The sequence below is a fragment of the Nomascus leucogenys genome, chromosome 11, assembly GCF_006542625.1.
Source record: "Nomascus leucogenys isolate Asia chromosome 11, Asia_NLE_v1, whole genome shotgun sequence".
NCBI lineage: Eukaryota > Metazoa > Chordata > Mammalia > Primates > Hylobatidae > Nomascus > Nomascus leucogenys.
Genome location: NC_044391.1, coordinates 71,687,532 through 71,701,381, shown reverse-complemented (window position 1 = coordinate 71,701,381; position 13,850 = coordinate 71,687,532). Strand labels below are relative to the sequence as shown.

General features: G+C 40.7%; 1 pseudogene; it reads right to left on the bottom strand.

Moving 5' to 3' along the window:
- Positions 1–12,157: 12,157 nt before the first annotated feature.
- On the bottom strand, positions 12,158–12,293 carry LOC115837452 (annotated as a pseudogene).
- Between the last annotated feature and the right edge of the window lie 1,557 nt (positions 12,294–13,850).

The window sequence follows — 13,850 nt, the reverse complement described above, 5'->3', positions numbered from 1 at the left end:
ATATTTCAATATAATTGGATTCTTTTATAATTCTATGTATGTATTTATTTTAAGCAGTTAAAGGCATTATTCTGAGAAGGGATCTGTAGACCTCACCTGTCAGAGAGGTCCTTGGCATGAAAGTTAGGAACTCCGACATTTGAGGGGTCAACGAGTGTCAGGTTGCCAATGGATACCCATGTCACTAGGTCCCCTGTCCCTGCACCATCATTCTGTGGGCTCAGAATGAAGGGATGCTTGCTTGTCATTCTGGGTTGGAGAGCTGCCAATATCTCTTGCCACAGACTGTGTTTATAATTCCAGGGTGTGCCAGCCTTTGAAAACTGACATGATTATATTGCAAAACGTGACAGAAAAGAATCCATTGTTTGGCATTATTATTAAAATTAAGGCTGATATGGAGTTGGTAATATTTATGTTAAGAGGGCTGTGTTCACACGTCCATGGAAGTTGACTTTTCTGCGGGAACTGGCATTTTAAAGTCCAGTCAAAAGGAAGTCAGTGTTTTCAAAGATGACAAAAACTGATTTGGCATGGTCAATACATGTTCAGACTATTATTAAGTAAGAAAAATAAAAATTTTAAATATTAAGGAACCATTTCCACCTCTCAAATAGGCCAAGAGTTTTAAAGATGGTAATTCTCAGGATCGATAGGGTGTAGTAAAATAGATATTTTCCTAAACTACTCACAAGACCAAGGCTTGACATAACTTTTCTAGATGGCAGATTGGGCTTTATGTTTTAAGTGAGTGCTTTTCACCCAGTAATTTCACTTCTAGGAATTTATTCTGCAGGCAGAATTACAAAGATATTCTCCAAAATATTATTCATAACAGGAAAAAAATTGGAAACAGCATGAATGCCAACAACAAGAGCTTGGTCAAATTATGCTACATCTGTACGATGAACTATTATGTAGCTAATTTAAAAAATAGCCATTCTGACAATATGTAATGATATGAAGAAATGTATAAAAATAATGTAGACTTAAAATACGACACATAAAACTGCAAGTATAAAATAATTCTGTTTTTTAGTTTTAAAATATTCTTTGTATTTCTTTGCAATCTTACTTATGTACATATACCTATAGAATATGTGTGTGTAAAAAACTAGAAAGAAATATATCACAGTGTTAGGGTAGTGGCATTTAATTATTGGGTAGAAGCATTTTAATTATCTTTATTTACTTCCTTATGTTTTTGGAACTCCTGACGTTAAGAGAAGCAGTAAGACACTGTTTTTAAGAAGATGAGCTGGTGCCACATGGGCTGATGTGTTTGCTGTGCCTTCTTGTTGCTCCAGACAAAAGTTTGTTTTGCTGGTTGCTACTGAGTGTTATTTTTCTTGTAACCTTTGCTCTCTTTCCCCACCATTGGCTTCCAGATGTCTGATTTCACCAAGTTCAGGGCACTTGACGCATGTGCATTTTCACCTCTAACTTGAACAGGAAATTCAGAAACTGCCTTAAGCCTGCCAGCCTGATAGAGACAGCACCAACATGAGTATCACCTCAAAACCTCTTGGCCTAATAAAAAATAGCTCGATGGGGGAATTTGAAGCTTTTGTAAAAACTGGTGACTGAGTTTGAGATAGGGAAAGAATTTTAGGAGGCATCTGCCACTCTTTCCTCTTGGTCAATGATGGCTTCTGCCTAGTTGTGCTTTCTGCATGCTGTGGGTGAAGAATGGAGATAAAAAATAATAATTCTACAACAGCTTAACCTTTTGCTGATATTTGGTAGAAAGTGATAAACTTTCAACTTTCAGTCATTATTTAGCATGTAGTGTATAAATTAGCTGGAAAAAATTCTGTTTGAATAGATGAAGACATATTTTCTACGGATTTTACCTTGAAAGTGAGAAATACAAAGGTAATTTTCTGTTTGTGAATGTTTGTTTTAGCGTTCTATTATTTGCAGTGCCATTTAGAATTTTGGAAACATTAGAGTCTATATTCCATTCCTCCTCTCTTTCTTAAACTTGGATCAATTTTCTCCTGGGTGAAGTTTAAAATAATAAAAACTGGGAAACCATTTACTCAATGCCGCCTGTTGCATAGCAATCTAAACAAACAGGCCCCTTTCCTCTGTTAAGAACTTCCAATAAGACAAATCACAAAGCTTGTGTTTAAAAAAATGATTTCCAAGTTCCCCACCCCCAACCCCATTTGAAAGCTTCCTTTAAAAAAAATAGAGGCAAAAGATTGTAGACAAGAAACTTAATTGACTTTTTAGTGAGTCACTTCTCATGCTACTACAGGGATTAGAAAACTCTTTTGTTTGTGGTGAAGCCAGAGGATCTGAGCTGGACACATAAATACCAAGCCAACCAAAGCAGGACAAATAATAAGAAATAATAGTAACCATCAGGTGGTCAGTATCTTCTGTGTAGCAGACACAGTGCCATGTAAGTTATCTAATCTCACAACAAACTTCCTGTGTTGGATATCTTACATTTGCACCCCCAGGTCCTCTCTCTACTCTTTTCCATCCTGTTCTCTGCCCAGGGAGGATGACCTATTTAGACAGCAGCAAAGGGCTTGCTTACCCAAGAGTACTGGCAGGAGAGAGGAAGGAGGAGGTAAGATTAGAGTATGTTCCTGGCCCCTTCTCTGCTGGTTCCCGCAGGTTGGCTGTGTCCCTTCACCCAGAGATACAGCTCCTGCCAGGCAGCCCTTTCCATTCCACTCCCCTCCCTGGCTTCCAAGAATGGCTCCTCGATGCTTCTTCATTCAGGTCTAGTGGTGGGAAGAGCTCCCTGTGGTTGCCAGCTCCATATCGAAGTGAACTCTTAGGCAATGTCTTCTCATGCAATTTATTGGGAAATCAATCAGAGATTGACCTTTGCTAGACAACCTCTAGTGTCTTGTAAATGTTATTTAAATTTTGAATTATTTGTCTTTTCAAAATCATGGGCTTTGGCACTAAGTAGTTTTGGCCTTGACTGTAGGCTTTGTCAACACTGAACACCTGGACAAAGTATTAACCTAGCAGAGCCTCAATCTACTAAAAATTAAAGAGTAACAGTAATATCTACCTTACATGGTATTGTGAGAATTCAGTGAACATATATAAAATTGTATTTCAAGATACAGCACATAAATATAATTTTATTCCTCTTTTTTCCCTCTTTCCTCCAACTAGGGGCCAAATTTAGCTAACATTTACTGAGTGATTATTATGTGTCATGTACTAGTTTACGCATTTTATACATATTAATTGATTTACATCAATCCTATATACTATTATCCTCTCTTTTACAGGTGGAGAAATCAAGGTGCAAAGAGGTTAAGAAACTTGCCCAAGGTTTGCCAGGACATAGATGTACTAATTCACAACTAGATGGTAAACTTTTCAAGGCAAAACCAACTGTATACCAAATTTCTTTCTTTCTTTCACAGGGCCTAGCATGATGTCTTCCATACGTAGGTTTTCAATAAGTGCTGATTTTATTCCAGGAGCAGAGGCAATTAAGCTAGGGTTGCAATAGTTAGGGAGCCAGGAGATCCACATGGTCAAAGTACCAGCTGCTTTCACGAAGCGGCAGTAAGGCGTGCTGCTCGAATTTGGATGCAAGGTCCTGGTAACTGAGGAATGGGCCGCTGCCAGAAGATAGAGCAGAGAGCAGCCAGTTATCTTGTGGAGGGGTGAGGAAGGAAAGAGAACTTGAGCTGGGAGGCCAGCAACGGTGGAAAGCTCCCCAAGTGAAGCTTGAGCTCCTCTCTCAGCAATCCTCCTGGCCTTGAGGAGACAGTAAATCTCACTCCATCCTGTGGTTATACCACAGAAGCATCTTTAAAAACACTTAGTCCCAAACAATGGGCCCTTTCCTGCTGCTTTTCTTACCTGAGCCAGCAACCTCAGAGCTTTCTGGGATTTCTGTTAAAAACACCGAGATCCCAGGACTCCTTCTCTACCAACACAACTGTCGCTCATGCCAAGCATGGGACATATGGCCGAGCATCTGGGAGGGAGAAGATGGGCCAGGAGTGCTGGCAAGCGGCACATACTTTCATTATAATGGATGTGTCACAGTAAATCATTTTGTAAATGTGTCACAGTAAATCATTTTGTAAATGTCCCCTCCCCTCTGTGCTGCATAGCAAAACATAAAGGAAGACGAATTACCCACAGCACCACAATGCTGGTTGAATATGCCAAAACTTGTGCCTGAGACACTTACTGACATTTCCTTAAATATCTTCTTAATATCTTGGCCAGGTTGGGCATACCAATGGCATTACAGAGCTTGCAAATCAATACCCCAGCTGTTTTGGTTTTTTAATAAAACTGAATGTGATCTATTTTAAATGATTGCCTTCCGCCCCTCTAATTTTCTACAGGGCTTTCAGAGAGCAAGACTGTGGGCAGCCCTAAAGTCAGGACTTGGCTCTGAAAGGGTAGTTGTTCCTTTTGGGAGTGGGGGTAGAAATTAAACATTTGCTGGATTACTGTCATCATTTTTTCCTAGTCCTCTAGTCTCCCAAATCTAGTGATCTACATGATTTACAGGACCAATTTGTGGTTTGCTGCTGTTTTTAAAAAATGAGTTTACCAAAATGTTGCGGAAGAATCTAAAGGGCTTAGATTCTACAAATCAAATTGATTTCTCCATTTGGGATCAGTCCAAGTGATTTATTTATAATTTTATTAGAGATCTTTTCCTAAGGAAATTCTTTGTCTCTGATTATCACCATAAAGATAATTGAAAGAGCTTCTACCAAGAATTCAGTCATATGCATGCGACTTTTGCCCCTCTGAAAAATGGAATATGTAAAACTGTCATCAACAGCAACCATCTTGATTACTGGACATCCACAGTCCTCAATAACAACAAGAATTCCTCATGCAAATAGGGAGGTGGTTCTGTCACATTTGGGGTCCCAGTAAGCAGAAAAGCCCAATCAAAGTACCTATAAATCAGAGTTTTATAAAAATATTAGTTGACTGCTACTTATGTGGGTCATAAATGTGACACCACAATAAACAATTAAGTTTCTTTGAGGATGTATTCGAGGACTCTTTTATTGGCTTTGAGAAATCACAGTACTTCCATCAGGAAAGTCTCATCTGCTTGCGCAGTTTATTGCTTTTTATTTTCTGTAGTTTATACAAAGTGTCTAAGCTTTTTTCCTTCCAATATTTTTCCTGGGCTACATTAGTGCAAGTCCATGTTTTCCCTGGGCCAGCAGGACCACAAACCAGATTAAAACAAAAAGGGAGCTGGAGCCTCGGCTGGGCCCCTGGAGAGGCCTCCTCCCTCTGCCTTCCCCACCCCTGACCTCTCACAAACCAGCTTCGAAGCAACCGAAATTTCTCTCTTTCTTTCTCTTTTTTTTTTTTTTTTCCTGACCACAGACAAAATCCTGTCTCCTTGGTTCTCTGAAAGTTATCCATTCCTGAATTTTACCCTTAACCACAGTGGAGTAAAGGGAATAGCTGAGGTCAGGAAATATGGAAAGAATGTTAACAATTTACCACTAAAATATACATTAAGATTATTTTCAGCAAGTGTAATCCCCACGTTGAACTTCTAAATCTAGAGTTCTCCTGTCATGTGACTATATTCACATTTATGTATGCCCCTTTCAGCTTCATTTCATCCCTTCCTGAATGAGCTCTCTGTGAAAGGTAGGACTGAGTGAAAATAGACAAGTGAAATCTCCAAGTTTCCCTCCCTAGTTAACACTGATTACAAATGTCGAAGTGGTTCGATGAAAGTAGTTGTTTTTTACCTGAGCTAGTGCACGAATATCATCAGAGATTTTAATAGGCATAAAAACGGAAGTGAAAATAGACACACAGGTCATACTTTCAATCAAACAGCTAGTTCTGTATAGAAATCCAAAATTATAAACGTTTAGATGCTGTTAAGAGCAAAAGGAATGAACCAGGGATATCTCATCTCAGGTACTTTTAAGATAATCACAGAATGCTAGCATTAGAAAGAAATAAAGAGAGTCTTTCATTCAACTTCTTCATTTTCTATAGGACAAAACTAACAATAATTACTATTGCCAGTATATATGTATTTTCCCATTTAATTATTACAACAATCCTAGAATGTGTCACATCCATTTTGTGGAGAAGAAAAAGAAAGGTGAAGGAACCTGCCCAAGGTGAAGTGGTAGAGGTAGGATTCAAACTTGAGCACTCTGGTTCCCATTCAAACATCAAAGTAGAGGTCCTCCAAGCACTTGAACTCATTTCTTTCGGAAACCAAGGAGTCTTTGCCCTACTCTGGGGCAAGTAGATGGCTGCTAACTACCTGGCTTTATCCACCCCTTCTTTGCGCCATGTCTCACCCTCACTCTGGCCTCAGGTTGGTTTGGAGTGGCTGTCATGATTCAAGATGGATGTGCCTTTCCCCAAGGGCTGGGGCCAGTGCCTCCCCAGACACACATGCTGCGCTGCATCTGTCGCTAATGGGATTTCCAGATTTCTGCCTCTTCATGAGTCCCATTTGGCAGCCCTGCATATCTGTGAATCTAATGTCTGTGTGTAGTCGTGCTCCTCAGCTGTTCCAGTTTGGCAAATAAGTGATGATGGCTGTGGCCAGGTTAAATCTGAGGGCAGACTTACTGTGAGTTTAGTTTTCTGAGTCCGTCTTTGCAGGGACTGAAGCTACCTTGACAATGTGGTATGTGATGTGATCATGACGGCCCTGGACATGTCCTAGACTCATCTTCTTCAGTTACTAAGCACTTCATGTATTGTTTCTTTGTAGGTGAACTTTCCTTAGGGGGTGTAGTCCCTTTTTATCCCTTTTTTTGTTAAGTGACAATAGTACCTGGGAAGTCACTGTCTTGTTTAATTTTGTCTCTCCTATATATTACCTAGCTTAGGGCATTAAACTTTGGAAATCAACAAATGATTATTACATATAAGAAGGAATAGGCTGGGCATGGTGGCTCACGCCTGTAATATCAGCACTTTCAGAAGCTGAGGTGGGTGGATCACTTGAGGTCAGGAGTTCAAGACCAGCCTGACCAACATGGCGAAACTCCATCTCTATTAAAAAATACAGAAATTAGGTGGGTGTGGTGGTGCACGCCTGTAGTCCCAGCTACTCAGGAGGCTGAGGCAGGAGAATCACTTGAACCCAGGAGGCAGAGGTTGCAGTGAGCTGAGATCACGCCACTGTACTCCAGCCTGGGCAACAAAGCAAGACTCTGTCTCAAAAAAAAAGGAAGGACTAGATTGTAGTAAAGTCCTCCGACCCCTCTGTGTAGTAGTGTGTAGTAGACATTTGTTATTTCGTGGCTACTCACAATCCATTCTATATCCCAGTAAACCCTGCTTCCTGCTAGAGCATGATCTCCTCTCATGGCGTGAGCTCTTACTAGTCAAACAGTCCAAGTACACTACTCATTTCCCACTTCGAAAGCTGAAGGGAAAAGTTTCTGTTTCATAGGGTTGTTATGAGTATATTTGATAAGTTAATTTAGAAATAACACATAAAACATGTGGCAACTGCTAATATTAGCTCTTCTACTTCTTCTTCTTCTTCATCCTCTTCTTGTTTGCCTTCTCATTTTTGTTGTTATTAGTAGTAGTATTATCCTCTGCACAGCCAGGACAAGGGTACTTGACCTAAACTTTGCCACTCAGATTCCTTGGAATATTGAATATTGTATGGTTGACACAAGGACAGAAGATGCAGTTAGTTTTTTTTAAATTGTGAAATATAACACAATTAAAGAAAAATGCAAAAGTGACATGAAAGATTTGCAAATAACTGAAAGCAAATGCCCATGTAGCAGCATCGTCCAGTTTATTAACCCACCGAAGCCTTCTGTACGCTCTTCGCCAGTCAAAACTGTCTTCTTCCCTCAGGGACAGCTTCATGGGTTTGGGACCTGTGCAATCATACAGGGCTCCATGCCCAGAAGGGTCCCATGCTTGGTTTAATGTCTGCAGTTGCCTTCTTGAAATTGTTTATAATTTTTGAGCAAGTGGCCCTGCATTTTAAGTTTGCTCTGAGTCCCACAAATTATATAGCTAGTTCTGCTTTCACTCTTAAGGTGACCATTATCCTGACTGTTGTGAGGATGACTTTCTTGCTTTTCTTTATAATTCTACCACCTGTATGCATCTGGAGCTCTTTCATCCTCAAGGTATGCTCTGACATACTATTCCTGCTCTAAAGTCAGTCAGTTCTATGATTCCTGCTTCATAGACTGCAGATGTTCCAATGACTGACTCCTTCAATATTCTCCCAGTACATTCTACTTTGCTTAGGTTTGCCAGTGTTGATTTCTGTTGCTTGCAACCAAAGGAACATATCTGGTATCATCGTTTTTCTAAAAGACTCTTGATTGAGAAAAAGATAGCGTGTAATAATTTGTCTTTGTTTTATTCCTTTCTGCACAAAGTCTTATGAATGTTCCATAGATGTAAGATTTCTTTTAAAACTAACGTCCTGACAAACTTATTTTCCAGCAGAGAAAGTTAAAACTTGAAGTTGTTAACGTAGTTATCTATATTTAGAAAAATGTTACCTTCGGGACAAGCCATGAAGGCCAAAATGCCTGCCAATGACAATTTTTTTCTTCTCAGAAAAGTTGTCAGAGGTTGCTAGTGGATCACCACTTTCTTGGAGAAGTCTTCCCCATGACATGTGGTTAAGATGGGATCCCAAAATTGCTGGCCACACATGTATCCTCAGCCTCCTGGCCTCAGTGATTAGAGCAGAGATAGGTGAATAACCCAAACAAAACCAATAACGATTCTCCCAAGGAGTTTTCTGCCTTGAGCTATCAGGGAAGATAATTTCAGGTCTTTGGGTTGGGGCTCAGGGTAGTCAAGGTATGGGGAAACCCTCCTACCGCAATAGAGACAGTAGAGACCAAAATTGAACAGCACACATACATATGGTGGTAAGCAGAAGCCATGAGGCAGTAGACGCTATGAGGTGTCCAGGGAGTTGGTAGTTGAGATGTTGGCACAAAAGCAGAGGCAGAGAAATGCTGGCTGCCAGACTTCTCTTGAGTGCCTGGGGTTACTGTGATGCCTTAAGGGACATTTCAGTGCTCTATGAAGCTTGGCTTGGCCACAGTTAAAATGGCTTCTTCTGCTTCCTTACTTCCCTGCACATCCTAAAATAAACTTCCTACATCTGTCTCAGCCCCAATCATCATAATTGGTGTCTATAATGAAACATGTACAAACCTTGGAACTTGTTAACTGGACTTGAGACCTAAAATGAACCCTTCTCCATGCTTAGTCAACCATTGTTCTTTCTAACAGTGGAGCTCATTTATGCTCAGTCCCTGCAACTCAGGGTTAAGTGAAACAGCTTAAAGCCAGAAACATCAAACGGTAATCCAATGAAGAGGACCTAGCAATAATTACCTGTCACACTGGAATGCTGACCTGGTGATTCTGGAATTGTTTTTTCTCCATCTTTACTCTGTCCATTATATTTCAGGCTTCCAGAAAGCTTCCCCTGGATTGAAGTGGGCCTCCCTGCTTGCAATATTGCTCCTCTTAATTCTATTCTCCAAAGAGCAGTCAAAGCAATCATGATCAAATTAATAGTAAAGTGACTACCTATTGCTCTCAGGATGTGGCCCCAAATTCTTAGTTCACATGTGAGGTTGTTTATGATTTGGCTCTTGTTTACCTTCCCAGCCATATTCTTCCTACCTTTCCCCACTTCTATACCATCACTTACATTCTCTGCTCTAGACTTGAACTCACTCTTTTGCCTACTTACCTTTTGCACAAGTTTTCTTCTGCCTCAAATGCCTTCTTTCACTCCTTCCCCTTGCTTTCTCCTACTCTTCTTTAAGGTCTTAGTTTAAATGTCCCTTCCTCCAGAAAATTTCCCCTGACTTCCAAAGACCAGGGTTCACAAACACGCACTCTGTAGAGTTCTCTTTTTTAATATAAAATTGCCCTTTAACTTGTCTGTCTTTAACTTGGCTGGCACATAGTTGATGCACAAATGAATGTACAAGATTAGAGGAAACAACAGAATGTTTCTACTCTTGCAGCCAGAGTCCAGGGCTGTGGTGTGGGTGAACAGAGATCTGAGAATTGGACTAGTAGCTGGGGCAAGATATGAGGCCAGGAATCCCACCCACCGATCTAACAAGACCGCTAGGAACCATGAATTACTTAGGAATTACCATCTTGATTAGTTTAGTTTAAGGCAAGTCCCCAAACCCATCCATCTCCTTTCCTTGCATATTTTAACTGAAGGCAAATAACAGCTTTTCCCAAATGGTCAATACTTACATGTAAGACAACTTGCCTATTTCATAATTTCTCAAAACAAAAACAAAATCAGTCCAACTAGGATGCCTGGTGAGCTGTAGTTAGACGCTTGGCTTGGGAATCCATTGATTGAAATTGTTTGGACTGGCAGTAGAACAAAGTACAAATGGTTAAGCAGTTTCCTCAAATTCTGCTAAAACAAGAGGAAAGATAAGAAAACCAGAAATGTCACCTCCATCCTGGCCAATGTAGAAGAGCTAATAGGTGAATGACAGCATATTTTTAATCCATTATGGAATGTTGGTTTGCTTTCTTGTTTAACGTCTTCCTTTCTTTAGGAGATATAAGCAAGCAGAATTGTGGAAGACAACATCTTGAGAGCCCTGAAGTGACAACGGGATCCTGGGAAAGTCAATTCCTGGAGCCCCAGTCTCTTCATCTGCAAAACAGAAATAATGATTACAGTGGAGACTCTCCTGCCTGCTGGGTGGCATCACAGGAGACAGTGTTTCAGAAAGTCCTCTGTATGTTCAGGGTAGAATTAACACCACCTCCCACTGCCTCCTGCCAATAAGAGCCCACAAAAGAAACACAGCCAGGGAAACTGAATCAGTAAGCACTGGATATGGGAGTTTGAGTATTTCCAAGCAGAAGTCATGAGGTCAAACTTTGTAATACTAATAGGAAGAAGCACAGGAATCCCATTTCTCTGATCAATTTATTAATTTTTTAGTAAATTCTCTCTCATCAATTGTGCTATAATGTTTTTGCATCCCAGACAGTTTTATATAATATCATGTGTTTCCTGCTCCTTGTTCATCAATATAATGCAGTTAGTTGGCAAAATAGTTACAGGAACTGAGGTTACCCTTTCTATTCAGCATAGAGTGGAGATATGGAAGGAACGTTCAGGAATATATTTCTACCTGGGTTTCAAGTAAAGGTGGCCACTGGCACCAGTTAGGGCTGGACTCTGGGTAATTATGGGGCATGCACACAGCTCCATCCCTTTACCATAGCAGACATCAGTGATCTACCACAGCAACTTTCCCCTTCTTAGACCTGGAGATGGCCTCAGAGCCCTTCCCAACACAGTGGTAACTGGATCAGATCACAGTGAAACGCATTCGTCACGCCATGTCTAGGCACTGATCAGAAGCCATGACTCTTCATTATCAAGCTGTTAAGCAGCTATTAGGTGATGCCCTGATGCCCTACTGAGAAAATTAAACTAGTAACTTACAGGTTTATTACTTATTCTTTCATTTTTTGAACTCTTATTGGTTGCACTTAATTCAAACAAAGAAAACAGGGTAGCAGAGTTAACCCAAATGCTTGGGTTGTAATTCCAAAGTTCTTTTCTCTTCTTCCAGCCACACAGGATATTTGATCCTTCTAATGCCTTTAACTGTTGGCTTCAAACAACTGTGAAGAAGAGAAGGAAACCTGACACTTTAGCTGGATGATGTTTATACAGATGCAGCTTCTTCCTTCACATATTTGGTTAGGAGGAGCTCAGTGAGCTGGAGGCTGAATCTCAGGAATGTTTAAATAAAGTGACATTGACACAGACCCTGAGCAATATTTGCAAACCCCATTCTAACCTCACTTAGAGCTGAAGTTCTTAATCTTTATTGGACATGGATTCCTTTGGCAGACTGGTGAGGTTTATGCATCCCGCTCAGAATACTATCTTTATATAAAACAGTAAAAGAAAATAAATTGGGTTATAAAAAGAAAATACATTGGGCTAAAAATGCATCTGGGCATACTGAAATACAGTTACTAAAATATTTTTTAAAATCTATGATAAAGATTTTTATATGTTCTTATTTATTAAACATTATACAAAAAGATCTAATGGCAAGTTAAGTAACTTCCATAATTTTGCAATAGCGATCAGGGCAAATATTTTGAGACATCTGGGGTAACTATAATGTTATATGAAATTATCTTGATTTCTATTGGTGACTAAGCCACAGGTACCAGACTACTGTAGTTTGTTACCATATTTAAACTGGTAAGAACAGATACTACACTTGATCTTAGCTAAAAGGCCAAGAAGCGATGTTACCATATTTAAAATAGGAAACTTGCTAAATTTCAGAGAGAGGTTAGTGGAAATAGTGATTCCTCCCCCAATCCAACTAGTCTGTGAACCCTTTGGATTATGCCCAGGGACCCCAGTAATAAACCTTGGACAAATTTGAATGTGGAGACCTCTGAGCTATCAGGTGTAACATTCCCACCACTAATTCTCCACTTAGAGAATTCCTGAGGTGGCCGGGCACAGTGTAATCCCAACACTTTGGGTGGCTGAGGTGGGTGGATTGCTTGAGCTCAGGAGTTCAAGACTGGCCTGGGCAACATGGCGAAACCCCATCTCCACTAAAAACAACAACAACAACAACAACAAAAATACAAAAATTAGCTGGGCATGGTCGCCCCTGAAATCCCAGCTACTTGGGAGGCTGAGGCAGGAGAATCTCTTGAACCCGGGAGGCGGAGGTTGCAGTGAGCTGAGATCGTGCCACTGCACTGCACTCCAGCCTGGGAGACAGAGTGAGACTGTCTCAAAAAAAAAAAGAAAAGAAAGAAAGAATTCCTGAGGCAGAAGAAAAGGGTCTTATATGGATTGCTTTGTTTTGGTGTGAGACTGCACTGCCCTTCTCTTCAAAAAGAGGATCTTCTTTACTATTAGAGCCTTTTCCTCAAGGGTCACATGGGGTTTAAACACATTCTCTGGTCTAGAAACTGCGCGCCCCTGTGGATGTGAGGAAATGGGAGCCCACCCAGGTTAAGCGACCTGAACCACATAAATAAACAGTGGGAAAGGCCATCCACATTTTCTATCCCTGGCAAGTTGAAAAGTTAAGGTGGCCCCAAACTCTTGCTAGGTCTGACATGAACCAGAGGTTGAATCTGGGACATACAGTCTGGGACTCTGTGGTCTAGTGGGGTTGAACGCAATTCCCACCGGCACCAGATAAGCTTAGAAATTTTCTGCAGGCTTCGTTCGGTAGGGGAGACGCTAAAGAGCGAAATAACCCCTAAGCCTATCTGTGTTGGTGGGAGCTGCTCTAACAGTGTATCACCTAAACATTTGTTGGTGCTAGATGTTCTGCTTTGTTGTCAGCTTAGTACTAGATAACAAAATCACGGAGGTGTGAGAAGCATGTGTGCTTGGAGGTGGAAGCTGGGTAAGAACATTTTAGGCTGGGCGCGGTGGCTCACAGCTGTAATCCTAGCACTTTGGGAGGCCGAGGCGGGCGGATCACCTGAGGTCAGGAGTTTGAGACCAGCCTGGCCAATATGGTGAAACCTCATCTCTACTAAAAATACAAAAATTAGCTGGGCATGGCGGTGGACGCCTGTAATCCCAGCTACTTGGGAGGCTGAGGCAGGAGAATCACTTGAACCTGGGTGGAGGTTGCAGTGAGCCAAGATCGAGTCATTGCACTCCAGCCTGGGTGACAAGAGCAAAACTCCGTCTCAAAAAAAAAAAAAAGAAGAGACATTTTAGAAAATATTGCCATTGGGATAATGTGCCTCTGACATATTACAATTTAAATTCACATTGTAATTTGGCTTACATTCTCTATGAGAGCATTAAAGTTGATTCATTA